Below are 26867 nucleotides of genomic sequence, written 5' to 3'. Positions count from 1 at the left end.
TGCATCGATGCAGATGTTGCCTTTTAGATGAGGTGTTCAGACAAGGGCCCATCTGCTCTCTCAGTTCAACATAAAAAGGTCCCATGGCACTATTTAAAAGAACAAGGGTATTATCCCACACCTTGGATAATATTTTTTCTGGTGATCAGTATCACTAAAACAAAACCAAATATTATCATTATCATCTGCCACTTGTGGGAGTGGGTTCTGCACAAATTGGCTGCCAACAGCTGCCAAGTGTTTTGAGATGTCCAATTGTTTAGAGTGTGACTGCAACTCTTTCTTGCGGTCAATCCATTTAACATCCAGGGGTCTGTTTAAACATAGTATTTTGGAACTAGTAGGTTCAAAAAAGAAAGACCGTGAAACTTGTTCAGATTATCACCGACTCACTAACGTGTTTTAGGGAAGTGAGCTTGCCATTCACCTTTCCAGTGTCACACACATTCCCAAAGAACAAGTTAAACAAATTGGAGACAGTAGGACTGCAAATGCTGGAGAGTCTGTGTAGTGCTGGAAAAGGTGCAGCGGATCATGCAGCATCAGAGCAGCAAGAGTGTAGACATTTCAGCATAATCCATCATTTACCGAAGGGTGGTTGGGATGGCAATAGACGAACGAAGGTAGGAGGCGATTGTGATTGGTTGGTGGGAAGTATGGAGCGAATAGGTAGGAAGGAAGATGGACAGGTCGGTCCAGTCAAGAAGGCAATGCAGAGTCAGAGGGTAGGATCGGAGTTCGGGCGGGCTGGGGGAGGGGAAATTTGGAAACTTGTGAATTCAATGTTGAGGCCGTGTGGTTGTAGGCTCTTGAGGTGGAAGATGAGGTGTTCCTCCTCCAGTTTGCGGGTGGCCTTGTTTACGCAGTGGAGGAGGCCCAGAATGGACATGTCATCACTGGGGGGGGGGTCAAGAGTTGAAATGGATGGCCACAGGAAAGTGGGGTTGGTTGGTTGGTGCGTATGAACCAAAAGATTGGAGACATACCACAAACTGTATAGTCTATCCACTAACATCCAATGGCATTGAGCTACCAATTGGTTGTACATGAGGAATACAAAAATAGTCTCTACTGGCCTCCAGGAAAGCATTAAGACGACCGGCAATTTATAGAGTTCAGCCATTTTGATTTACATTCTCAGATTAACAATCAGATTATAGACACCCTTTCCATATTCTTTTGACTAATCTAAATGTCATCTCTTCTTTCCTAAGGAAACTAAGTACCCAAGTGTAACTTCCTTCACAATAATATAATGAGACAGATGACAAATTTTCAAATTTAGCCAACGGATGTTTCTCCACAATTTCACAACAAACAGAATAGCATATGGCTGTACCATCACTTTTCATGAACCTTTTATTCAAAAACACAGGGTTAGCATGCAAACAAAGTATGCTCCCCCTGACACCTAACAAGCACAGAATGTCTGACAGCAAGGTGAACTAACTGAGAGGGAGGGGGGAGCGAGAGGGCAGAAGAGCGAGAACACTGCTCTAATATTTCATGGAATAATAGATATCATATTCAGCTGGCACAGTCCCACTACAAGCTCAACATTCTCTGGCTCATGAAAACAGATCTCAAGCCAATAAAACCAAATGGACAGTAAACCATTTTCGACTGCTAAAGCAAAGGAAGTTTAAAAAAACAACAGGCAGTTACATAACTGTTTAGGTCAATGAACAAATTAGTTATGAATCCAACAATAAGCTCCTAAACTTTCAACAGGATTTCAAGCAGATTTAGTCCTGGAACAACTGGAGTACTTTGTCTCCTCCCTCAGCCAGTCACTGGGAAGATTCATTATCAGTAGTTAAAGCTGTAACTTCAGCATCAACTGCTACAACACCACCAACTCCATTTTTAAAAATTAATTCATGTGATGTGGGTGTTGCTGGCTAGGGCTAGTATTTATTCCTTAACTCATCCTTTGTAAAGATGTTGATGACCTGCCTTCCAGGAGCGCTGCAGTCTATTTACTGTAGGTAGACCCAAAATACCAGGGAGCTTCCAGGATTTTGACACAGCGACAGTGAAGAAATGGTGATTATATTGCCAGGTCAGAAGTGGCTTGGAAGGGAATATGATGATGGTGGTGTTCCCATGTAACACTGCCCCTTGTCCTCCTAAATGGAAGTGGACGTGCATTTGGAAGGGACTGTTTAAGGATCTTGGGTGAATTTCTGCAGTGCATCTTGTAGATAGTGCACACTGCTGCTATTGAGTGGAGGGAGTGGATGCGATGCCTATTAAGCGGGTTGCTTTGTTCTAGATGGTGTCAAGCTTCTGGAGTGTTGATGGAGCTGCACTCATCCAGACAAGTGGGGAATATTCCATCACACTTCTGAATTGTAGATGGTGGACAGGCTTTGAGAGTCAGGAGGGGGGTGACTCGCCACAGTATTCCTAGCTTCTAACCTGTTCTACAGCTACAATATTTATACAACTCGCCCAGTTCAGTTTTGGTCAATGGTAACTCTCAGGGTTTTGACAAACCTTTAGCGAAATGAAAATTCTCTATCCTTTCCTAATCTTCTCCTCAATAATGTTGACAGCATTCTACAGCATTAGTTCCACACAGGCACTGTCCCCCTTGCAATACATTCCAAGTGGCCAATCCTCATACATGAAAATAGGAAGTTAGCCTATAGTGGAGATGAAGAGAAACGATAATAATATCTTTCCCCGACGTCTACAGACACAGTTTCCAGCAAATGTCGCAGGACAGCAATCAGATTCATGAGATCCACATAGACATTTTACTTCCTAACACAATGGCTCCATACAGCCTTCAGGCTGTTGTATTCAAGATCAAGTAACTTGGAGCAAAGTGAGCCTGAAATTTTACCAGTTCCTCTCAATGTTCACCAACTAAACCCCTGGAGAAGCTAGGGACTTCTTTTCCACGAACATTTAATTCTGAAAATACATTTCTAGTGTACAGTCAATCCGTAATGGCGCAATATTATTCTATTACCAGTCATGTCACTATGTCTTTGTTTGGAACAAATTTAATGCCAACAAGTCAAGTCTGCTAAATTTTCAAAGTAAAATCTTTACAATAATTCGAGTGCAGTATACTGGAATTCAACTGACATTTCCATTGTAAATGTTAGACTGAATCCACGCCCAACATTATTAGTTATTCTGAGCAGGTATTAATATCAGATAGGGTTAGAGGAGAAACATGGGTCTGGCAGCATCTATCGAGCAAAAGCAGGGTTAATGTTTCAGATTCAGTGACGCCACTTCTTGGTTCTGATGACCTGCTGGGGTTCTCCAGCAGCTTCTAGGATTTTTTTCTCTCAGATCCAGCATCCACAGTTGTCTTTTGTGCATTAAGAAATTTCACTACTTTATCGGATGCCAAAAAGAAGCATTTACGCTTGCAAGATCCCCCTCTTCTCTCGATGTGGTGTTAAAATAAACTCCCATGAACTAATGATTGAATGACTGAATGATTTTTAATCGTCTTAGCTAAATTCAATCTTAAAAGCACAGGATGTGGTTAATCAGCCAATCCTACCTGGGCCAACTTTACATAAAAACTATCCAACTTCTCTCTAAATCCTGGCTTCACTGTATCTATAATTGTTACTTTTATTCCTACTCCAAGAAGTTTAACTTTCATAATAAATCTCCCACACAAGATCTTTAATCCTTTTTACTTCGTATTTGCTGTATCACAGATAGTATGGAATGCTTTACAGAATATTACCCCTAATAAAGGGCATTGACTGACACTAAATTGACATCTATACAATTCAGGGAAGTTAAATGAGGTAAATGGAAAACTTGCATGCAGATGCAAAATGGCATATCTTTTTAAGAGTTCAAGTTGAAATCATTGTTGGACAGACTGTGTCTTTAGTTGCGAAACCTTAACAACTCCAAGGCTTAAAGGATTGGCTTCAATCAAAATAGAGATATGCACAAAGACTGTGATTGGCTGACTATTTTAAAATAGCATTAGTTGAAAGACAAACGTATACCCTAGTTGATCATTCCCAATGTGTGCATCTAGATGGGGCTGGGGGTTGATGGTGCAAGAACAGCTGGAGATAGGTCTACAAAGTCATGAGGAGCTCATACCACTGTCGGTTGAGAATCAAATCAGATGCTCTATCTCTTGCCATTCGCTCTGCTAGTTTACCAGGTCAATTGTCCTCCTCACTTCACTCCTGTAGTGCTACCTTTTCTCATGCCTGCTCAGAGGTCACCTTGCCAGCAGGACCCAGTTCCTGCTCCACTGACCAGCTTTCTCACGGATGTGCGCGCCACCCAACATCTCTTCCTGGCTCCCTCATTTATTATCAAGGCCTCTTTCTTCAAAAGATCAATCATTCCAATTGACTACCACAAAGATATCTCAAAAGTAAATATCAGCTTTCCCTCAACTTCTAAACAACCTCTCCAATCTTTCTGTCCTCTCCAAAGTTCTTGAATGTGTTGTTGTTTCACAAATTGAGACTCTACTTTCCTGCAACTCCTATGAATTCCTCTCCCAGTACACCACTGAAATGGCTCTTTATCAATGTCACATTTAAGTCGGATGTCAATTGTGACTAAGGCAAATTATCCCTCATCTTGTCTGCTGCTTTGACCACACCATCCTCCATTGCCAGCTGATTCCACACTTGTACGTACACAACCACAGCCAGAGAATGACTTACAACTCTTTCTTTTCAGAAGCTGCCCTGTTATCTCCAGTCTCCCTTCAGGCTTTATCCTGGCTTTCCTAGTTCTCTCCTACAAGATACCCCTCTGACGTATTTTCAGTGGTCTGTCTCAAAAATCTATCCTGATGACACTTAGCTTTATTTCAGTACCAGCTCTCTTGACCCCTTCATGTTTACTAAATTATACAAGACAGCTTACCCATATTTCATAAGCAGAAATTGGGTGGAGATTTTCCAGGCACTGAACGACATGGACAGTGGCTAGTCAGTTGGGAAAATATAGCGAGATAAAAATAAAACAAGACTCGACCAAGGAAGAGAAAGATTAAGCAAAGATTTGAATGGCAAAATGGGAATCTTGCTAGTAAGTAGCGAAAGGCCTATCTGCACTTATTAATATTTTGTTATTGCCTATCCTGCTCCATTTATAGGCAGGAGCATGGTGTGAAAACAATCTCTCCCTCAATATCAGCAAAACAAAGCAGATGGTCATCGACTGCAGGAAGTGGAGTGGAGGGCATGTCACTGTCTAGATCAGTGGTGTAAATATCACAAATGGTCTATCCTGGTCCATCCACATCAATGCTAAATCAAGAAAGCACACCAATGCCTCTACTTCCTCAGAAGGCTAAGAAATTTCAGAACGTCCACAATGACTCTTATAAACATTTACAGATTCATCAGAGCTTGCATGGCAACTGCCCTGCCAAGATCGCAAGAACGTAGGGAGAGTTGTAAACGCAATCCAGTCCATCGTGAAAACCAACCTGCTATCCACGGACTCAGTCTATACTTTCCACTGCCTCAGGAAAGCAGCCAACATAATCAAAGACCCCTCCCACCTGATGATCTTATACTCCACAACCACCTGATGAAGGAGCAGCACTCCAAAAGCTAGTGCTTCCATATAAGCCTATTGGACTATAACCTGATGTTGTGTGATTTTTAACTTTGTCCATCCTAGTCCAACACTGGCATCTCCAAATTCATCCCTCCCACCCTCTTCAATCAGACAAAAGGCACAAAAGTTTGAAAACACGCTCCAACAAATTTAAAAACAGCTTCTTCTCCACTGTTACCAGACTTATGAATGGACCTCTCATATTAGAGTTGATCTCTCTCTCGCTGCATCTTCTCTGCAGATGTAACACTATATTCTGCATTTGTGTTCTATTGCCCTAACGTAACGCATGATTTGTCTGAATAGCATGCAAAACAAAACTTTTCACTGTACCTCAGTACACATGACAATAATAAATCACTTCAAATTAAATTTCATGCAATGGAGCAGGATGGATGTTTTCTTAGCAATTATGCACCAAATCTACTTGGGTGCTCTAAGTATCTCTGTCTTGCCTTGCCATTGTGCGTTGCTGCCTCATTCAGAGCTTACAGGTTCAGGATAGTTCTGTCTTGCTGCGCCTTTTAGTGCGAACACAAAGCCAGACAGATTGTCACAGCTATCGGCAGTGATCCGTCAGGGAGGTGGACGTGTTGCTGTACAGTACCATGCTATGTCAACATCACACCTACATCATGTACCAGTTTATATGGTAAACAAGCTGCATGTGGCTTCAACCAAATGGCTACATCTCAATCTGAGAGAAACGTCAGTCTTCAGTCAAACCTGGGAGAACTGTCATGAGTCAACCAGTCCCCACAGTTAGGGACAGCAGCAATATCAGCCCGGAGACTTGGGAAGGATTAATTGTCTGCTTTGGGCATTACAGGGCTTTGTACCACTAACTGCTGGAGAGTGGGCCACAGCCAGACCCACCAGTCTGGAGAGATCAGTGCTAAGTCAGAGATTGGTCAGGGGTCCAGTCACTCAGTCAGACAGATCTGTCCATCCAGGTCAGTCTGGGTTGATGGTTGGGTAGTGGGAACAGTTATAGTCATTGCTGGGGTTCTCCTCACTGAAAGCCAAGGTAGATTATCAAAAGGTCACTGCCGTGGTCAGATATTTAAGGATGTCTCACTACAAGGCATGACTTGGAGGTGCCAGTGTTGGACTGGGGTGGACAAACTTAAAAATCACACAGAACAGAACAGAACCCAGCATATCCCATTATAAAAGATGAAAGGTTTAACCTAAGATTATTCACTGGATCACAGCTCCATGACACTGGACACCTTTAGCTATAAATTCCGTGAGCATGAATTTAACCTCCACAACCACCCAATGAAGGAGCAGCACTCTGAAATAAACCCATTGGACTATAATCTGGTGAGGTGATTTTTAACTCACTGCAAGGCATAAGCCATGTTGTGTTCTACCCTCATCTAAATCACTAATGCACAATACTATTGATAAATAGCTGCCACCACATCTGCAGTGGATGGTGTAAATGGAATTTCCTGTTTGAGGATACGCACTGTACTTGTGTTGCCCTCCTTCAGTAATGTGGGGATTTGGAGTGGAGACAAAGTTTCATTAAATCATACTGCATTTATAATCTTGTGCGGCAAACATCAGAATAGGTCCCGTATCAAACAAATCCATGGAGAGGTATTCCATGCTACTCCTTTTTGGGAGTTTGCAAGACCCAGTACAAATGGAGGACTATGCTGACTAAAGAACTGTTTTAGTAACCGTAGAATCCAGCCGCAGGTGGAATACATCCACCTGTGAAGCATCCTTTCACAGGTGAATGGATATTGAGGAGGAATCAATGTGTCAGTGACCCAGGACCAGTAACAACCTCCAAGAGCAGCCAAACAGCCTCCCCAAGAAGGTGGTGCAACTGAAGGATCCCCACAGGATGTGGAGATGGGACAGAACTGTGCCAACTGGAGTGGGTGGCTGTCCTTTCCTATTGGCGATCAAGTGACAGTTGCGACAGGCTGCTTTCATAGATCCACAGGGAACCAATATGGGATCTCAATCCTCAACCCACAAATATAAAGCAATTATTGATGCAATTTCTGACATTCACACCACTTCATCTGGTCTCCCAAGTGACAGGTCAATGCAGCAAATCGAGCAGAGGGCTTTGCCTACATAGCTGACTTACCCAGGTCTAGGTCCTGATGGACTGTGTACATCATGTTGACAGTGCCACACAATAATGCAGCTAACGTCCACAGGAAAAAGGGTTCCATTTCAATGTACAAGTCATCTCGCATTATTGATACCACATCTCAGAGGTCTGCATCATGTATCCTGAAAGCTACCATGAAGCCTATATCCTCGACTCATGTCCCTGCTTTGTCCCAAAGGGCAGATGCTATACAAGGATGTTTCCCAAGAAATAAAGATACCATCTACAAACCATGGCTGATGACTCGGTCATGCAACCTCCTGACTGAGGTCAAACACCACACAATTCAGCTAGTTCTTCCAGGGCCACAGAGAGGCAGGTGATCGGCCTCCTGTAGAGGAGGGTTCGCTGCAGTACAACAGGCATAATCCTTGAATGTGGTGTCTGCACCAGTGATGCAGAGCAATGAGTGGATCCGATAAACACCGAAGATTGGGAAAGGGGCAGGATTAATACCACATTCAGCGTGAACAAGTGGTGTACTGTCAAGTGGAAAAGACCCAACAGGACTTCATTGACACCAATTTCCAATTGATCAGAACTGGATAAAGTAATCATTCATGGTCTGTTAACTTGTTGCTGCTTGTAAAGCAAGCAGCTGCTATTTATTCCCAGAAGCAAATGCAGCCTTTGAATTTTTTTTTCTCCCATTTGTCCGGTTATTCAATTTTTAAAAAAACAACATTTTAATATGTTTAAAGACTTTCCAGCATGTCATATGCCCACATTGCATAATGACAATCTTGTGCCATGCCAAGCATTTGGGAAAGATTAGCACTCCATTGGACAGGGTTCTAACAATGGCAATGGGCTAGGGACGGATAGTCTGTGTACATTGACGATGTAACTACAGCTACAAGAATTAGATAGGTGATGTAAAGTAGCAACATCCCATTTATAAAATGGAGCTTATATTTCCAACCCATGTCACCTATTTCCCTCCCATTACGTGCAGTGATGGGCTATTTGTGGCTGGCATCTCTTGGCCAGGCACACAGCTGGGCTTTAAATGGTTCCAGTAGCAAACCTCCCAGCAATGGTGAGTACTTTGCCGACAGTGGTCTCAAGATAGTCCAAGTGGGATGCCAAAGCAGCATGGTGTATTCTCAAAGAAATGATCAGCAGAGAACTGCATAAGAGAACTCTCTAGATCCCAGACAGAAACCTACCATGACCCTCACCGAAATTACACCAGCGAGTTTTTGTCGAGCTCAGCCCATTATAATCTTCTATCCACAAGTTCTGCACTCTCATCCACTCCAACCCTCACCCTGGGAACTCTCTCAACGCTGAACCAGACTGCTGACAACATCAAGTTAAGAGATAATTTTCCCATTGCACACCTGTCAGCATGCAGATCACCTTCTTCCATAACCTCGATAAATCGGCCCTACCTCAGCTCAATTGCTGCTTAAACCCTGGAGGTATTTACTACTCCTCGACTTGATCAATTCAATGTTCTCCTGGCCAACTCAATAACTTCTACCAAACGTAGTCTTGAGCTTATCCAAAACTCTATCTTGAACCAAGTCCCATTCACTGGTTAGTCTGGTGTTTTCTCACCTATAGCTCCCAGTTAAGCCATGCCTGATCTATGTTCTGATTTTTAATCCCTCCACACCCTCAGCCCTCCCTGGACCTATAATCTCCTTACAGAAAGCTATAGTCCGCCAATTCTAGCCTTTTGAGCATCCCTCATTTTAGTCTCCCTGCTATTGCTGGCTGTGCCTTTACACGTCAAGGCGCTAAACTCTGGAATATCCTCTTCTCCAACACAATCTCTCTTGCTTTTTTTTTTAAAAAAAAAGAATACTGGGCTTCTTGAACTAAAATCTGACTTGTGAGCTGATGGCTAGCTCTACAGCTATACTTTTCGTGGGGTTTGGTAAACCTGTGGCAAGGACAGAGATCTCAAATTTAATCCTCCTTTTATGACCAAGTGATGAAAACATACAACTTAGTCTGGCCCCTTAGTTACAATCTTGAAATCAGAAATTTCTTCCCATTTTAATTTTGGTTTTGCCATGATACATTTCTGTTTGGTAAAAGGTGTCAAATGATGCTGTTTCAGGCTTTCTCAGGCTGGTTTGATGGACCGTATGAACTGTTCCTGCCTACTTTGTTTTAAATCTCTCTTGGGATTTGTTGATGCTGATCCAAGCTGGCCAAAACTGAAGCTGTTCCACTGCCTGGCTCAAACCCTACACAACCATAAATACAAACAAACATGCAAAAAAAAACTGCCATCTTTTTTTAAGATGGGCGGCACGGTGGCACAGTGGTTAGCACTGCTGCCTCACAGCGCCAGAGACCCGGGTTCAATTCCTGACTCAGGCGACTGACTGTGTGGAGTTTGCACATTCTCCCCGTGTCTGCGTGGGTTTCCTCCGGGTGCTCCGGTTTCCTTCCACAGTCCAAAGATGTGCAGGTCAGGTGAATTGGCCAAGCTAAATTGCCAGTAGTGTTAGGTAAGGGGCAAATGTAGGGGTATGGGTGGGTTGCGCTTCGGCGGGTCAGTGTGGACTTGTTGGGCCGAAGGGCCTGTTTCCACACTATAATGTAATCTAAAACCTAATGTAATCTAATCTAATGAAATATCCAATGTTAGATAAATTGAAATGTTTGCCTGCACGTGGTAGAACAATGAGTTAAATTGTTTTGCAAACACAGAATGAAAACCGCTGTCATACTCAGGAGAAAAAGTGAGGACTGCAGATGCTGGAGATCAGAGTCAAGAGTGTTGTGCTGGAAGAGTACAGCAGGTCAGGCAGCATCCAAGGAGCAGAAGAATCAATGTTTCAGGCAAGAACTGACAAAGGGCTTATGCCCAAAACGCCTATTCTCCTGCTCCTCCGATGCTGCCTGACCTGCTGTACTCTTCCAGCGTCACACTCGACTGCTGTCATACTCATGCAGTTTTAATTTTCCAGACTATTGAGGATTTAACATATCAATTAAAGGTACAGTTAGTTACTATGTTGCAAAAGAAAAAGTCCTGCCAACAAGTTTGATGCTAAATAAAACAAATTCTCTCATTTTGAAAGTGAGCTCTGTTAGTCCTATACTCATGCAGACTGAATTCAGTCCTTTCCATTACTGCAGGGATTTCCATGTGATGCCACTTAATTCAGTGCAGGAACACAAGTTTTAAAAGGAACATCCTAGAAGACAGCCCTACAGATCAGTTGTTTAATTCTGTAAATATGTTTTTTTTGTAGAAATGTTAGAAATTCAGTAAAACTTTCATTCCCTAAAGTGGCAATTCTGCCATTTGTGACAATCAGGATTTAAGTGTGTAACATTTGTGTCCTTTTTACGAATTTTGAGACTCAAAAAAGGTACAGTGTGTTAGTGCCAAAGAACGTAACACTTTCCACTTCAACCAATTAAGTACAATGCATTTAGACACAGAACAATTTCCTCCACTCAATGATATATTTCAGATCCAAGTCACTAATGTATCCGGAGACAATTTAGATTTCCGATATCCCATCACTGCTCTGAGATTATCATTTCAGTATCAAATTAAAGGTTGGGTCACAGAGTTGGCTAAACCTGGACAAAGCCAATTCCACTCAGGGCATTTATAGCCAGGAGTTTGGGCAGTTGGTTGGCTGGTTAGCTAGATGTCCAGTTAGCACAGGATTCAATCCCCTTTTCAGGAATCAGAGCTTGGGTGGCAATTCAGCTCAACTACGACCGGCCTGGCTCTTGAAAAGAACTATCTGATCAGTACTGCCGCCCTGCTCCCAAAGATATCCAATTAGCAAGCTTCAATCTAAGCCGTGTCTCTGCCAATTGTAGAGTCAATACAAGTTTTTAATAACTGCCACAAAGCTCTAGTTGACAGTGACATAATGCCAATACTGCAAGATAATTTGCTATAAAACTTATGAAAGAAAAATCAATTTTGCAGTTGGAATTCATTTGCATTTGCTTTGAGAATTGCTCACTGCCATTTTCATTGGGAAAAGCCACTTGGGCAACTTAATTTCCAGGACTTTGCTGAAAGAAAATATTCAGTACAACAGATTTAATTTATTTCACCATGGAAAAAAAAACAGGGTTGTTCTTCATGTATTTTACAGTCAAAAACTGACTGCCCTGTTTATGTGCCATTTCCAAACCAACAGATCAAGGTCCTCGCGCTCAGATGATGAAGTTAACCTATTTTCGAGGCCCTAGCTTTCATCATTCCTGCACTGCGTTCATTCAGGATGCATAGGTTTTATTTTTAAAAACTGCAAGAAGCAATTTGGAGATTTTCTTTCTTTAAAGAATAGCCATCCACTTAGTTTGATCTAATGGAAAGAATACTTTTAATTTGTAGCATCTTCCACAATCTCAGGATATCCCCTTTACAGACAAAATACATCAGAAGCACAGTCACTTCAGTCATCTAGGATTCACCACATCATGGAAATCCAGGAGTGAAAAGGAAAGACTTACATTTATGATCCAAACTATTCTACCAAATTTGTTACAATGAGACAAAGGAGCAACAACTTGGGGGAAAAAAAAGACAAAAATGTAAAATCTAAAAGACTAATGCCTCAATACTCCAAAGTTTTGAATAAACTGCAACAAACTTTACAAACGTTAGAGCAGTAAACCATCTACTATATACAGAATATAATACCCAGAAATCACATGGATCCATAATCTACAAGTAATTTAAGTATCTCTCAGTTAGAAAAGAGATGATTAGTTCATTATAGCAGAGGATAGTTACTCCATAAGAATAGGACACAGCAAGGACTGAGGTCTCCATGAACTTCCACAGTCGGTACGAGGATGGATCCCACACTGTTGGCCTTGCTCAGCACCACACTCTCGTCATCAACCAAGATGCACCTCCAGATTTAACTGGAGGTAAATGTCAGTAACAGACTAACTATGGTTGAACATCTCATGGAGCCCATCAAACAGCAAATGTAACCAAGTCAAACTTCTTGGATTTCTCAACTAATCCAAATGTTAATGGCACTGTGGTTCAACAATTTTTAATCAAAACCAGACAAAGGATTCCAATTCTTCTCAATTTGAAGGCTCAACTTCAGAACTCACTCAAAGCCACACCATTATTGATTACCTCAATTTCTCATATTGTAGCTCTTCATCCTCTTTTCCTCAGACTATGCTCTTCTCCTGGTTCCTGCAGTAACCCAGTACTTACTCATCATCGCAATTTCAGCTTTACCAAGCTAGAGTTGCCACTTGTCTCTTTTCTTCACCCAGAATTCTAATGTTACGCAGGTACATCCAGGGGCTTTGCAATCCTCACTCTCGGTGGCACTTAAGTACCATCCACTCTCAGATTTCCCTCATAACTTCCAGAAATTTCCTGAGCCTTACTCCAACGCTAACCTGCACTTACTAGCTCAGAAAATCTCAAGCGTCCTCACTGCACAGGGCTACTCGGCACTTCTTGTGACACTCCCCAAGCCCCGACACAACTTAACAGCATATTCTTTTGCATGAAGCCTATTTTTGCATGTTTGTCAATCCCCCCCATTACCTCCAACCTGACTGTAACCTCCAGCCTGCTGTTTGGTGAATCTTTAACACTTTGAGAGATCTATTTTTTAAAAACTGTAAGAATTCCTGCCCTTGCTTGTAGGCAGTATTAAACATAATACTTTTGCACAGTCAAAGTTATTTAACAACCTCTTGGAACACTCTTCCTTAAGTTAAAATTTTCACACACTGCTGACTCACATGGTACTAATGAATGCAAATGTTATGAATTGCATCACACGATAATATAACATTTGACAAAACCACCAGACGTCTCAAGTGCTTTATGATGTACTTTGAAATGTAATCACTGTTTTAACATAGGAAATGTGGCAGCCAATTTGCACTCAGCATACTCCCACGTACAGAGATGTGATAAAGACCAGATAATCTGTTTTTGTGATGTTGATGGGGGGGGGGGGGGGGGGGGGGCGGGTTGGGAGTAACACCCCATGCTCTTCTTCAGAAGAGTGCCACGAAATATTTAACATCCCGACGAACACGCAGATGGGGCCTCAGTTTAACAGTTCTTCTGAAAGACGACACTTCTGACAGAGCAGTACTGCTCAGCACCACACTGAAGTGTCAGCTTTAATGGTGGCATTAAAGTTCTGCAGTGAGACTTGAACCTAGTTCCTGGTTATTCAGAGTGGAGGGTGCTACAATCTGAGCCACAGTGTGACACCATTTATTGAATTTCTTCTCTGGCAGAAGTCGAGAATGGAACTTGGTGAATGAACAGCATTTTTTTAAAAAATCTATTCCAGGGACGTTCCTAATTAAACAAAGAGAAGGCTGTCATTTATAGTGTATAAACGTTTGCAGCATGGAAACGGACCCTTCGGCCCAATTTGTCCATACTGCCCAGTTCTCATAATTAATCTAGTCCCATTTATCTGTGTCTGGCCCATATCCCTCTGTATCTATCCCATCTATGTACCTGTCCAAATGTTTCTAAAATGAGAACACCATACTGACCTCCACTAGTCCATTCCAGACACAATCTCACCCTCTGTGACAAAATTGTCCCCGTGGACCCTTCTCTATCTCTCCCCTCTCACCTTCAATCTATGCTCTTTAGTTTTAAACCCTCTCCTCTCCCCCCGCACCCCCCTCCGAAATACCTTTTAGCTATCTACTTTATCTATGCCTCATGATTTTATAGACCTCTTATAAGGTCGCCCTCAGTCTCCTACGCTCCCCAACAAAGAGTGCTAACTGGTAATGGCAATATCACACACCCTCCCCGAGATATAATGCAAAAACAAAAATCAATAATGTCATCCATACACAATATCCTTTAAAGAAGATATGCAGCTTTGTGACAAAGTGCCATAAATTTGGGGCACAGGAAGTTACAATGGGCATATCAAGGTATAGCAGAACGACAGGGGGGAGAGAAAAGGATTGTTAAGAATTTGCTGGAACAGGGTCTCTCATGGTACACCCAATTTGTTCTTGTTTTTTTTCTTTACTCTCAGCTCGAAAAAGTAGTTTTGCAGCATATTATTGGGAGAGGGAGCTGCGAATGATGAGGTCAGCAACTCATCAGGGAATTCACTGGATAACTGTCTCCTTAATGAGAAAAGCAGTGAATAAATAAGATGAATTAGAGATAAGTACAGAAAGAAATATAGAGAATACCGGTTGGATGGTAGTGAAGTGGGTGGGTGGGGGAGTGAGAGTGAGAGTGTGCAGGAAGATAAATCTCACCATTTTTTGCAGTATGTCTCAAACTTTCTGCAGCTTCTTCAATTTGGTTTACTAGCACAAATAGAATTCTTCACAATGGAACAGATGATGGTGAGCTCCTGTGGTTGGGAGGCTAATGACAATGGCATAAGACATCTTGCAATTTGCTACTTCTGATGTTTCTATTCATTGCCCCAAATATCTATTATTTAAAACTATTGTCATTAAACCCAGCAATTCAGGCAGGAATTTCCTCTAACTTATAACCACTACTAACATCACTTTGACATAAGTGGTGTAAATCTCCTTGATACAGATCAATGGACTTTGCACTGTAATTCTGACAAGGTAACACCAGTCCAACAGGAGAGACTTCAAAATAATACCCTGATTCATAGCCCTGATGCCAAACTGGATCATTCACAATCATTTCCTCCAGGGTGAGTATAGAACAGCAAAAGACGAACAGTAGCTAATCACTTACTTGTCCATCATCTTCTATTGGTACAGGGTGATACTAAACTGAAGAAAAGTAATTGGAGAGAGCGGATGACAGTTTATAAAGTTTACTTCATTTTGCTTAATAAATAACACAAAATAAACAAACAAATTTGGTAGCTCAGTTTGGTGAGAGATAGCACTAGGGCTCTCAAAAGGACCTTTTCTCAGTTGGGACATAGGCTTTGGGTCAAAAGATATAAACACACTCAAAAAAGCAGTTTAATATATTTTCTAAGTCGACATGTTCAGGGATGTTATTATACACCTCTGGAGCAGATGGGACTTCAACATGGGTTTCATGGCCCAGAGACAAGCACACAACCACTGTGCCACAAGTGCCACTTCTGTTCGATTTAAAATGCATAAAGCAAAACACTTAGGACGAATTAACACTATTAAAGAATGGGATTATTCAGACCCGAGCTCTTGAAATTCCAAAGATCACCTTTTGTTCCCAACTTCAACCATCAAAGACAATAAAACCCCTATCAAAAGTACAGACTTTGACATAATTATAGTCTGGTAGGATAGGAGTATAGTTATCAGTTGAACAGATTCTCTAATAAACACAAACTCTCATATCCAGTTAAATCACAAAACATAAATACATGAGACTTCTATTCATTGAAAAGGCTCCTTTGTTACAACACAATCTGTCTCAAACAACATGATGGACTCAGTTATAACTGTCAGTAACTGTGCCCTGATCTAAGTTGTAAATTCCACTTCTACTCCAGAGGCACAGTATGATACTAAAATAAAAACAGGAAACACTGTAGAAACTCAGCAGGTCTGGTAGCATCTGTGGAGAGAGAAAGAGTGTTACATGTTTTGAGCTCAGTTACTTCCAAGTTAACAGCTGTTTTGCTGTCCTCAAATGTTGTCAGGCCCGATGGATATCTTCAGTATTTGTTATTTCTATTTCAGATTTCTAGCATCCATACCAAATTTGCTTTTATTAAATAGCATGATATTACCTCATGGTAGGCTTTCGTCACTGAGGCACTTTCACACAAAACATTTCTGCCACAGAAGTGCTTTTAAAAACAAGTTTATTAAATTGAATATCATTCTAAACGGTCTTGTGGATAATAGTGGACTGTTCTCTACAACAATAATTGTAGACTATTTCAATGCAATTATGAATGGATATCAGGTAGCAGAGCTATAACCATAAAGAAGATATTCTTTAAAACCACTCCAATTAAATAAAAAAGGTATTTTTGTGATGTTCCAATAAAAATCTCTCCTCCCAACAAGTTTTCATTTCTCTCAGTTTATGGAGCACATTTTCAAAGAACAGTGCTCAATTTTTGCTTCAACTGTCACTTATGACAGACTAATACTCCCACCTCTGCACAATTTCATTACCAATGAACATTGTCAAAAACAGCTGGAAAGGAAATAGATGAAAATTATCTGAATGGATCCTGGCTGTGAAGTTATAAATAGAGCAAGCTGGATGAGCTAGTGTTGTACTTAATATACATTCAAAAAGCACTCAACAATTATAACAGGAATAGAACAACTTAGTGAGAAAATTTTATACTTCTTTTGCCAATTTGCCTTTCCTTGAATTCACTGTGATAGTAATGTGTCAACTGATAATATAAATCAAGGCTCAGTCGCAAATGGAGTTCAGTTTAAGTAAATGTGAGGTGCTGCATTTTGGAAAGGCGAATCAGAGCAGGACCGTTGCACTTAATGCTAAGGTCCTGGGGAGTGTTGCTAAACAAAGAGACCTTGGAGTGCAGGTTCATAGTTCCTTGAAAGTGGAGTCACAGGTAGATGAGATAGTGAAGAAAGCATTTGGTATGCTTGCCTTTATTGGTCAGCGCATCGAGTGTAGTAGTTGGGAGGTCATGTTGCGATATACAGGACATTGGCTAGACCACTTTTGGATGTTGCCAGGGTTGGAGGGTTTGAGCAATCGGGAGAGGCTAAATAGGCTGGGGCTGTTTCCCTGGCACTTCAGAGGCTGAGGAGTGACTCTATAGAGGTTCATAAAATGAGGGGCATGGATAAGGTAAGTAGGTGAGGTATTTTTCCCCCAGAGTGGAGGAGTCCAGAACTAGAGGGCACAGGTTTAGGGTGAGAGGAAAGATATAAAAGAGACCTAAGGGACAATCTTTTCATGCAGAGGGTGGCGTGTGTATGAAATGAGCTGCCAGAGGAAGTGATGGTGGTCGTACAATTACAACATTTAAACAGCATCTGAATGAGTACATGAAAATGAAGGGTTTAGAGGGATATGGGCCAAATGTAGGCAAATGACACTAGAGCAATTAGGAATGCTGATCGGCATGGACAGGTTGGACTGTAAGGTCTGTTTCCATGCTGTACATCTCTATGACTATCTTTTATATATGCGTCTTTGTGATCTCCATTAATTATTGTGTATTATCAGCTGGAACACATCCTTTTTTGTAGCATCATGGCAGAGGTTTTTAATAGTTTAACCTTCTGTTAAAGTACAGTCTCCACTATGTCAATGGTCACTCTTTACTCAGGTGAATATTTAGACAGCCAGCGTTAGCAAGCGACTGACAATGGGGGAGAAGAGAGAACATTGTGGTCATCACATTTACTTGCACACCTTTGATTTCTCTAATTCAAAAGGACACCAAGAACAATTTTAGCAATTTTATCATTATCTTGCTGAGAAGTGCTGATGCAGCACAGTTCACGGCTCAAAACGGATCCTTACATCTCAGATATTCACTGGTTTCACCAGTCAAGCAGCTCAGGTGTGAAATGTGCCCTGGTCTTCGATGAGATTTCTTGCCCGTGGGTAATGGGAAAGATAGTCAGAAAAGTCAAAGCTATCACACACCTAGAATTTCTCTAATCAAGGCCGGTAAAACCACACACTACTTCTACCAATATCCTGCAGTTTCTAAATTAAGCCAGGTAGCATCACCCAGATGCCAATCCCATGGGAGAAAATAGTCAACTTAAGAATCAATTTCCTTGCATGCTGTACTGTTCCAGCATCTGAAATTCTAAAAAAGAAAAGCAAATATTCTTACAAAACATAAGATAATATTTCATTTTAAAAAGTGTCCAAAACATCTGTGCCTCTTATCCAGATGTGTTAAAGTCAAGTGATGGAATTTAATCTTTCAACAACCACCTATTGAAGGAGCAGCACACCAAAAGCTAGTACTGCCACCTAAATGTGTTGGACTATAACCTGGTGTTGTGTGTTTTTTAACACAAAGATAACTTTTGCGTTATACTTTTTTCAGTTGTTCCTTTCATCATCAAATTACCCTTATACTGTCTCAAAAGCATCTTTCCCTGTCCCCTATAGGGGTCAGTGAGTGTTGGAAAAGATCTACCCACAAATGAGGCCATTATTCAAAACAATGGCGGGTTTTCTTCAGGAAAGAAAATTTCAAACAACATATTAGAATGCACCAACTCATAGGCAGCTTAATCAAACATTCAGCATTTTAAAAATGTCCTCCAAAAGACAGAGGGCTTCCAAGTGAAGCCTATAGTTCTAGAAATTTGAAAACATTGGAGAAAGGCAAGTAAAAACTGCAGCTTTCTTTACATGTATCCCTTCTAAGCAATATCTTAACGTTTAACCAGCAACCTCAACCACAGTGCCAGATTGTAAGTCAGGTAGCTATATTTAAAATTTAGGCCACTACAACAATGCAATACTGAGACTGTACCAATGACAGCGCACTATCTTTCAGAGCAGACATTAAGCAAAGCAACATCCATCCTCTGAGGGGGGTGTTAAAGATCCAATAGCACTATTTTGAAAAATAGCAGGGGAAGTTATCCTTGCTACCCTAGCCAACATTGATCTGCTTAACATTATCCCCAAAATAGATTACCCAATGATTGTGTAGTTCAAATATAGGGGCTTGCTGCATGTTTCCTCTAACACCAAGTCAACTTCTAAAGTACCTCTGCCAGAGAAGCTTCTGAGGCATCTCTTTTTAAAAAAATGTTCAAGGGAAGTGGGCGTCACCAGTTGCCAGCATTTGTTGTCCATCACTTATGGTGGTGGTGGTGAGATGCTTTCTTGAAGCAGTGCAGGGGTGTAATAAGATGCCAAAAGGCATTAAATAAAACGCGTCTCTGTTTGAGAATGGGTGGTTCCATTAACATTGTTACGAAATCCCCTTTCAGTGTTTTGCATTCACCTCTACAAACTGGTTCCTTAAAAAGACTCTTATCACAACTCTCAAAACTCTTCAGATACTGTTCAATAATTTTGAGGTGTGCTACTTGAAAAAGGGCACGACTTAATAGAATAATAATGTTAATATTACCTCAAACAGGGTGAGGTAAAAAGAGTTACACTGGCCCAGTATTTGCTTCAAGAGCATATCCGCCGAGGCGGCAACTTGTTCAAACTGAACACTGTTTTTGGAAATGGGAAATTAAGTGACGGACTCTTCCAGGAAATTGACCTCCCAGGAAAATCCCAATTATTACTGGCCTCAAGAGCTCACATCCGAGAACAAATATTTACAAAGAAAATCGACTGGGCGTGTGGGGGGAAGTTTGAGTTTCGAGAAACAGCTGGAAATGTGGAATGAGCCAATATTTACAGTTCCAGTGTGCAGTGGTGATGCCAATTATGGGGAAGAAAATAACTCCGACATATCGCAATAAAAAAGGGTGTCGCGTCAGCACTGAGATCAGATCGTTTCCAGTTGCTGTACCGTAAACACAAAAGATTGCTTTAAAAAGTCTATTAAAATTAAACGAAGTGACGGGCAGTGAACACTGTGTTATGTCCAGGACAGACGATTACAACATCCCGCGATAAAATAATACAACTAGTCAGACGAAGCAACTTCAGTCAAGGTCTGGAAAGACCCTTAACGCCAAGACGCGGTTATAAAAATATGTCCTGACGCGGTTCTTTTTTTTCTTTTTCTCTCTCCATTTAACACAGCACCACACACGGGGGGAGACTTAAATCACATGATGTACAAATGCATGTGATTTCCACACAGTCACTAAGGAGAACTCAAATTTTAGTTGGAGCTATTCCACGTAACATAATTTGTTGGAGGGTGGGGAGGAGGAACGATTTCTTTTAAACTTTAGGCTCAATTTTAATTTTAAAAAGCCTGCATTTTTGCAATTACTTCTTCGCAATCTCCCTGCTTACTACTAGTTGGCCCTGTGATATTTAAATACAATTTGCTGACTCGCTTCTGAATTAATCCGAGCAGGGGAAACGCTGTCCTGTATTCATGAAGCTGACAGCAATTGGATTACAATAAACCGGTCGGTTATGTGACTGCCGTAACACGGAGATATGGTAGAGGTAGTATTGTCTTCGTTGATACTTGGGGGGGCGGGTAAAATAAATAAACGTGACAACTGCTTTCCAAATCTGACAATCTGAATACAATTCATGCAAGTTTATCATGCAATAATTGTTTTTAGCAAAAAAAGATAAAAGTATTGTGCTTCTTACCCGAGCGAAAACGAAACGATAAAAGGGGGGGAAACAATATTTGTGAGCTGCAAAAGGTGCTCGGTTCAAATCAAGTCAGAAGACAGGAATTCCCTTGTAATTCACACATCCAGACCGCGTCATCCTGTGCAAGGTTTCACCAGTGACACAATTGTATCGGGTACCAAGACAGCGACTTTACCTCTACCATTGCAGCGCCGGGGGGAGGAGGCGCGGTCAATGTCGACTGCATCCATTAGGATTTAAGTAGGCGTCCATCCTCGGTTGCAATGAGTGTTTCCTTGCTGTAAAAGTCGACGGCTGTCCGTGCTGCATTCTAAAGAGAAGTGTCCTCCGCTGACTTCTGATGTCTAGGCCAGTGGCCACCCCTCCTGTCTGGAGCGAGTGGCCCGCTCCACAACAATGCCATGTATTTGCATTCTGGCGGTGTTGCCAAATCCAGTACATGGAGCAAAGGGAGAGACAATGAACGGAACCTGGGATTACAGCACCAAACAGGCAATTCAAAATCCTCACACATGGCTGGGAGGAAATTGGGACCAATAAACACCCACAATTGTGAATATCCATGCGAATAACAAAACAAACCTGGACGTTCCCCGCAACTCTGCTGTAACATTTTTTGTTGTCTTAAATGTAATCAAGACTATTAAATAACTGTTGTTCTGACATGTAATGGAGACTTTGGATTCCCAGCACAACGGTTCACTGTAGATCGAGGGTTTCCAGTAGCTTTTCTTCAAACAGGACAGTGTTCGACGTTTTACAGCAGTAACGAACGGCAGATGACAACGAAGCGTGAAGGAACCATGGAGGGAGAGACCAAGCCTATTTTTTTTTAACTTTCCAAATAGTGACTGTACTTTTGGCACTAACTGTGTGTTTGTGTTATAGCTTGTGGTCACTTTTCTTTCTGAGTTGGAAGCTCTCCTTCTCAGAAATACACGCATGTATAAAATGTACGCCTTATTGACCTGCAAATATAAACATTGTTATCTGTCTGAATCACTAATTTAACCTATGGTTGATTAGAAAATAGAGCCACATAACTTTCATCAGAACAGTATTTCGCCTCCACTCCACCCAGTTTGCCAGTAAGTATAAAACACAAGAACAGCCAACATTTCCAAAGCAGCATGCTCAGAATTTCATTCAAATACCAAATGCAGGCAGCCTTCAGTCAACATACAAGGTCACAGTACACAGAATGACCAGATGATTCCTGATCGCACTGTTTGACTGGCAGTTTAATTCATGGCCTGAAAGTAGTGCTGGTGGCTTTAAAATCTCACATTTCAGGAACTGACAAATTCCTTCCCTATACATGATTGTAGACACTATGCTGACTGAAGAACACAACATATGATGTTGAAGGGATGTAAACTTAATGTGACTATGATGATGTGACGATGAAGGAATTTGAGCTCTTTCATAAGAGAGGATAGAATGTAATTTCATATGGCGTGATAGGGATGTACAGCACAGAACCAGACCCTTATATCCCACAGTTACAGATGAACATCAAGGTAAACGCATTGCTGTAAATTAATAGTTTTAGCATAATCATACAGTCAAGCTTTATTTAATAAATCTCAATGTTACAATATAAAATAACAACTTGCATGTATAGGCAGCTTTTTCACGCAGAGGTTAGTGCGTGTATGGAATGAGCTGTCAGAGGAAGTGGTGGGGGCCGGTACAATTGCAACTTTTAAAAGGCATTTGAATGGGTATATGCATAGGAAGGGTTTGGAGGGATATGGTCCGGGTACTGGCAGGTGGGACTAAATTGAGTTGGGATATCTGGTTGGCATGGACGGGTTGAACCGAAGGGTCTGTTTCCATTCTGCACATCTCTGTGTCTCTATGACTCTATAGAGCAGAATAGTTATAACACAAACCTATTTGCCCTGTCATCCACATGGGCTCTTTAAAGTAGCATCTTACATCATGCTGCGACATATCTTGCTGCACATTCTTCCTTTTTTTTAGATAATGACCTAAATTTCTTGTAAAATGCCTCCATTTTACCTATCTCCACCACATTCTCAAGCAATACAGTCCAGATCCAAACTCTTCAATGCGTGAAATAATTTTCCTTTATGTCTTTGTTGCTTCTTTTGCCAATTACTTTAAATATAGCATCCAGTGCCTTTAACATTGTAAAGGATCCCAGGCATTTCACAAAAGCCTATCATTCAAAAGTCAATAACAAGCAACATAAGGAGATAAGAGGTCAGATTTGGACAAAGAGTGAGATTTTAAGGAGTGCCTTAAAGGAGGATAGACCAGTAAAACATCATGATTCCATCACTCCTCAGTTTACTGCTATTTTAATTACTTAGCTGCAATTATACTGAGCAATATTTTAAAATTACTTTTATGCCTCTCATAAATCACAAGTTTCTGGAGTGGCCTGTGTAAAGACTAACATGTTTGTGCAGTTAAAAAGTCATTTAATTGGATCATAAATGTATGACCATACAAAGCACTCTACACCTAAGGCAACTGATTGGATAGCTTTGATGTTTCAAGGCTGTTCATAAACAAAGTTTTACTAGCAATGCCATCATGGGAAGGCAAGTATAACATTAACAAGCCTTTTTCAGAACTTGATCAAAATAATTTTAATGTTGTCATTGTTGTATTTGCAGAATAATCTACCAGTTAAGGACATTAATGCTGCATCAATTTACCTTCTTTTGGGATTGAGGACAGCAAGAACAATGGAGATAATCACATCCAATGTTCCCAATATGCTGGAAGTCGGATGCTAATGGCAGTTTAGTTAAAAAGCTTCAACTTTGTCCACCCCATGCAAACACTGGCATCTCTGCATAATGGCAACTTAAAAATTATTATCTATAAACATAAAGGGCACAGAATATTTTCTCAGACATAAGATCTGGTAGATACATATTGGAGAAGATACCCTTTATTTCCTTATTGAGGATCTCTTGTAAACTATGCTTCAATGTAAACTATATCACATTGAGAGAATTTTTTGTGAAAACGTAATGAATTTTAATGTGAAAATGTCATGCATTGTACAAGAAAATAATACCAATAACTTTTGGGAGAAGATTTGTAGCTCGGGTGCTCGTTGTTGTGGTTCTGTTTGCTGAGCTGGGAATTTGTGTTGCAGACATTTCGTCCCCTGTTTAGGTGACATCCTCAGTGCTTGGGAGCCTCCTGTGAAGCACTTCTGTGATGTTTCCTCCGGCATTTATAGTGATTTGTATCTGCCGCTTCCGGTTGTCAGTTCCAGCTGTCCATTGCAGTGGCCGGTATATTGGGTCCAGGTCGATGTGCTTATTGATTGAATCAAATCTTCTCCCAAACTTTGAACACCTATGGGCAAGAGACGCTAAGACAAGCCAGGAAATGAGAATCCTGTGCCGACCGCCTAAGCGCCACATACGAACAACTCCGGTTCCTGCACGAATGCCGAAAGAAGCGAATCCTTCCACCATGTGTTAGTTACAGACCATCAGTCAACAATCCACAAGCCAGGGACGCAGCCAGACAGAACAGATTCAGGATGATCCAGGTAATGATTACAGACGCACACAACAGATTACACAAATACAGACAAGACATTGCGTGCCAAAAATCGTTAATTTCAAAAACCACCAATCAGGAATGGACCCGGACCATAGAGCAGGCCATTACCATAGTACAGGGCAGGACCACACATCGCAAAAAAACGGCACTAAAAGAAAAAATGGCCAAACTAACACACAACAGAGAAGACACCGCATCACACTCCTGGATTAGAAACGTCTCCCACAGACAGCTCACGGACACAGAAAGAACAATACTGGCCAAGGGACTCAACTTTAACCACAGGGACCCCAAGACAGCAGACTTCCTAGCAGCACTAGAATGCACACTCAGAAACAATGGACTACACAACAAACAGTGAGACAAAGTACCGTACCCCTGATAACAAGGAAAAGACAAACACATAACCTCAACACCAAGGAGAGGGAAGCACTAAAAGCACTAAGAAATGATAAGAACATAATCATACTACCAGCAGACAAAGGCAGAATGACGGTCATCCTGGAGAAAGCCAAGTACATCCAAAAAGCACAACAACTACTTGCAGATACCAACACCTACCAAAAGAGGGAGTTTGACCCCACCCCACAATTCACCAATAGGATAAACAACACACTGAGGAACCTACAAAAAAACAGACAGGTAACAAGGTTTGATCTACAGAGAATGAAACCTGAAAGCAACAACACCCCCAGATTCTATGGACTACCTAAAGTGCACAAACCAGACATCCCACTCAGACCCATAGAGACACCATCACACAAACTTGCTAAAGAACTACAGCAGAAACTGAAACACCTGATCACCGGATCCAGACACTCTATACAGTCAACACAGGAATTCTTGGACATCATCAGAAATATACACATAGACAAGGAAGAAACTTTGGTCTCATTCGATGTAACGGCACTGTTCACCTCTATAGACAAAACCCTAGCCAGAGAAACAATAGCCAACCTGCTGGAGATACAGAACAGACAACAAGACAGTGAACCTATCAACAAAGACGGCATACTTAAACTACTGGACTTGTGCCTCACAACACACTTCACATTCAACAACCAAATATATGAACAAATCAACAGCACACCCGTGGGCTCATCCATCTCTGGACTCATAGCAGAAGCAGTAATGCAAAGGTTAGAACAAACAGTCTTACCGCAAATTCAACCCAAACTCTGAGTCAGATATGTAGATGACACCTTTGTAATCATTAAAAACAGAAATAGAAAACACACACCAGATCATCAACGCCACACTCACAGGAATCCGATTCACTAGAGAGGAAGAAAAAGACAAACAACTCCCATTCCTAAACGTGATGGTACAGAGAACACCGAACAGAGAATTCACCACAAAGGTATACAGGAAAGCCACACACACAGGCCAAGTCCTGAACTACGAAAGCAACCACCCCAACACACACAAAAGAAGTTGCATCAAGACACTGTTCAAAAGGGCCACAACACACTGCAGTACACCAGAACTACAAAAAGAGGAAGAAGAACACCTTTACAATGTATTCGCCAAAAACGGATACCCCAGCAATTTCATCAACAGATGCCTAAGGGAAAGACAACGGAATGAGAACATGCCACAACCCAAAGGACTAGCCACGCTACCAAACATCAAAAACATTTCCAAACTGACAGCCAGACTACTGCGACCACTCGGACTCATAACAGCACATAAACGAACAGCCACTCTCAGACAACAACTCAGCAGGACGAAGGACCCGATACCCAGCATGAGCAAAACCAATGTAGTGTACAAAATCCCATGCAAGGACTGCACAAAACACTACATAGGACAAACAGGAAGACAGCTAACGGTCCGCATCCATGAACACCAACTAGCTACGAAACGACATGACCAGCTATCCTTAGTAGCCACACACTCAGATGACAAGCAACATGAGTTCGACTGGGACAACACTACTATTATAGGACAAGCCAAACAGAGAACAGCCAGGGAATTCCTAGAGGCATGGCACTCATCCACAGATTCAATCAATAAGCACATCGACCTGGACCCAATATACCGACCACTGCAACGGACAGCTGGAACTGACAACCGGAAGCTGCAGGTACAAATCACTATAAATGCCGGAGGAAACATCACAGAAGCGCTTCACAGGAGGCTCCCAAGCACTGAGGATGTCACCTAGACAGGGGACGAAACGTCTGCAACACAAATTCCCAGCTCGACGAACAGAACCACAACAATACCAATAACATTTAAGTGGGATTTGTTTACACCAGAGAGTTATCTGCTGTGTCCAAAGAAATGTACATATGCTAAAAATGGCTCTCCAGCATTATTATCTTGTACTGCATTATAGCAGATATGTTTAAGTTAGAAAGAATTAAAACATTCAGCAAAAGCTAATAAATAAACTGGTACTATTCACTTCAT

At 41.4% G+C, this 26867-nt stretch overlaps 1 protein-coding gene across 3 annotated transcripts in view; it reads right to left on the bottom strand.

The window, feature by feature from the left end:
- Nucleotides 1-21319, bottom strand: part of LOC140453542 (cAMP-dependent protein kinase inhibitor alpha-like) — a 111599-nt gene extending 90280 nt beyond the window's left edge. The window contains exon 1 of one of the 3 annotated variants that reach the window (XM_072548318.1): nt 21070-21319. The gene's annotated coding sequence lies outside the window, so the exon portion shown is untranslated. Of the gene's footprint in view, nt 1-20888; nt 21050-21069 lie in introns of those variants that run through there. The other 2 variants (XM_072548316.1, XM_072548315.1) reach the window with 2 other exon arrangements.
- Nucleotides 21320-26867: the final 5548 nt, after the last annotated feature.

The sequence above is a fragment of the Chiloscyllium punctatum genome, chromosome 27 (genome assembly GCF_047496795.1).
Source record: "Chiloscyllium punctatum isolate Juve2018m chromosome 27, sChiPun1.3, whole genome shotgun sequence".
Lineage (NCBI taxonomy): Eukaryota > Metazoa > Chordata > Chondrichthyes > Orectolobiformes > Hemiscylliidae > Chiloscyllium > Chiloscyllium punctatum.
The sequence above is the reverse complement of the archived record's forward strand: the minus strand, read 5'-3'. Positions and strand labels throughout refer to the sequence as shown.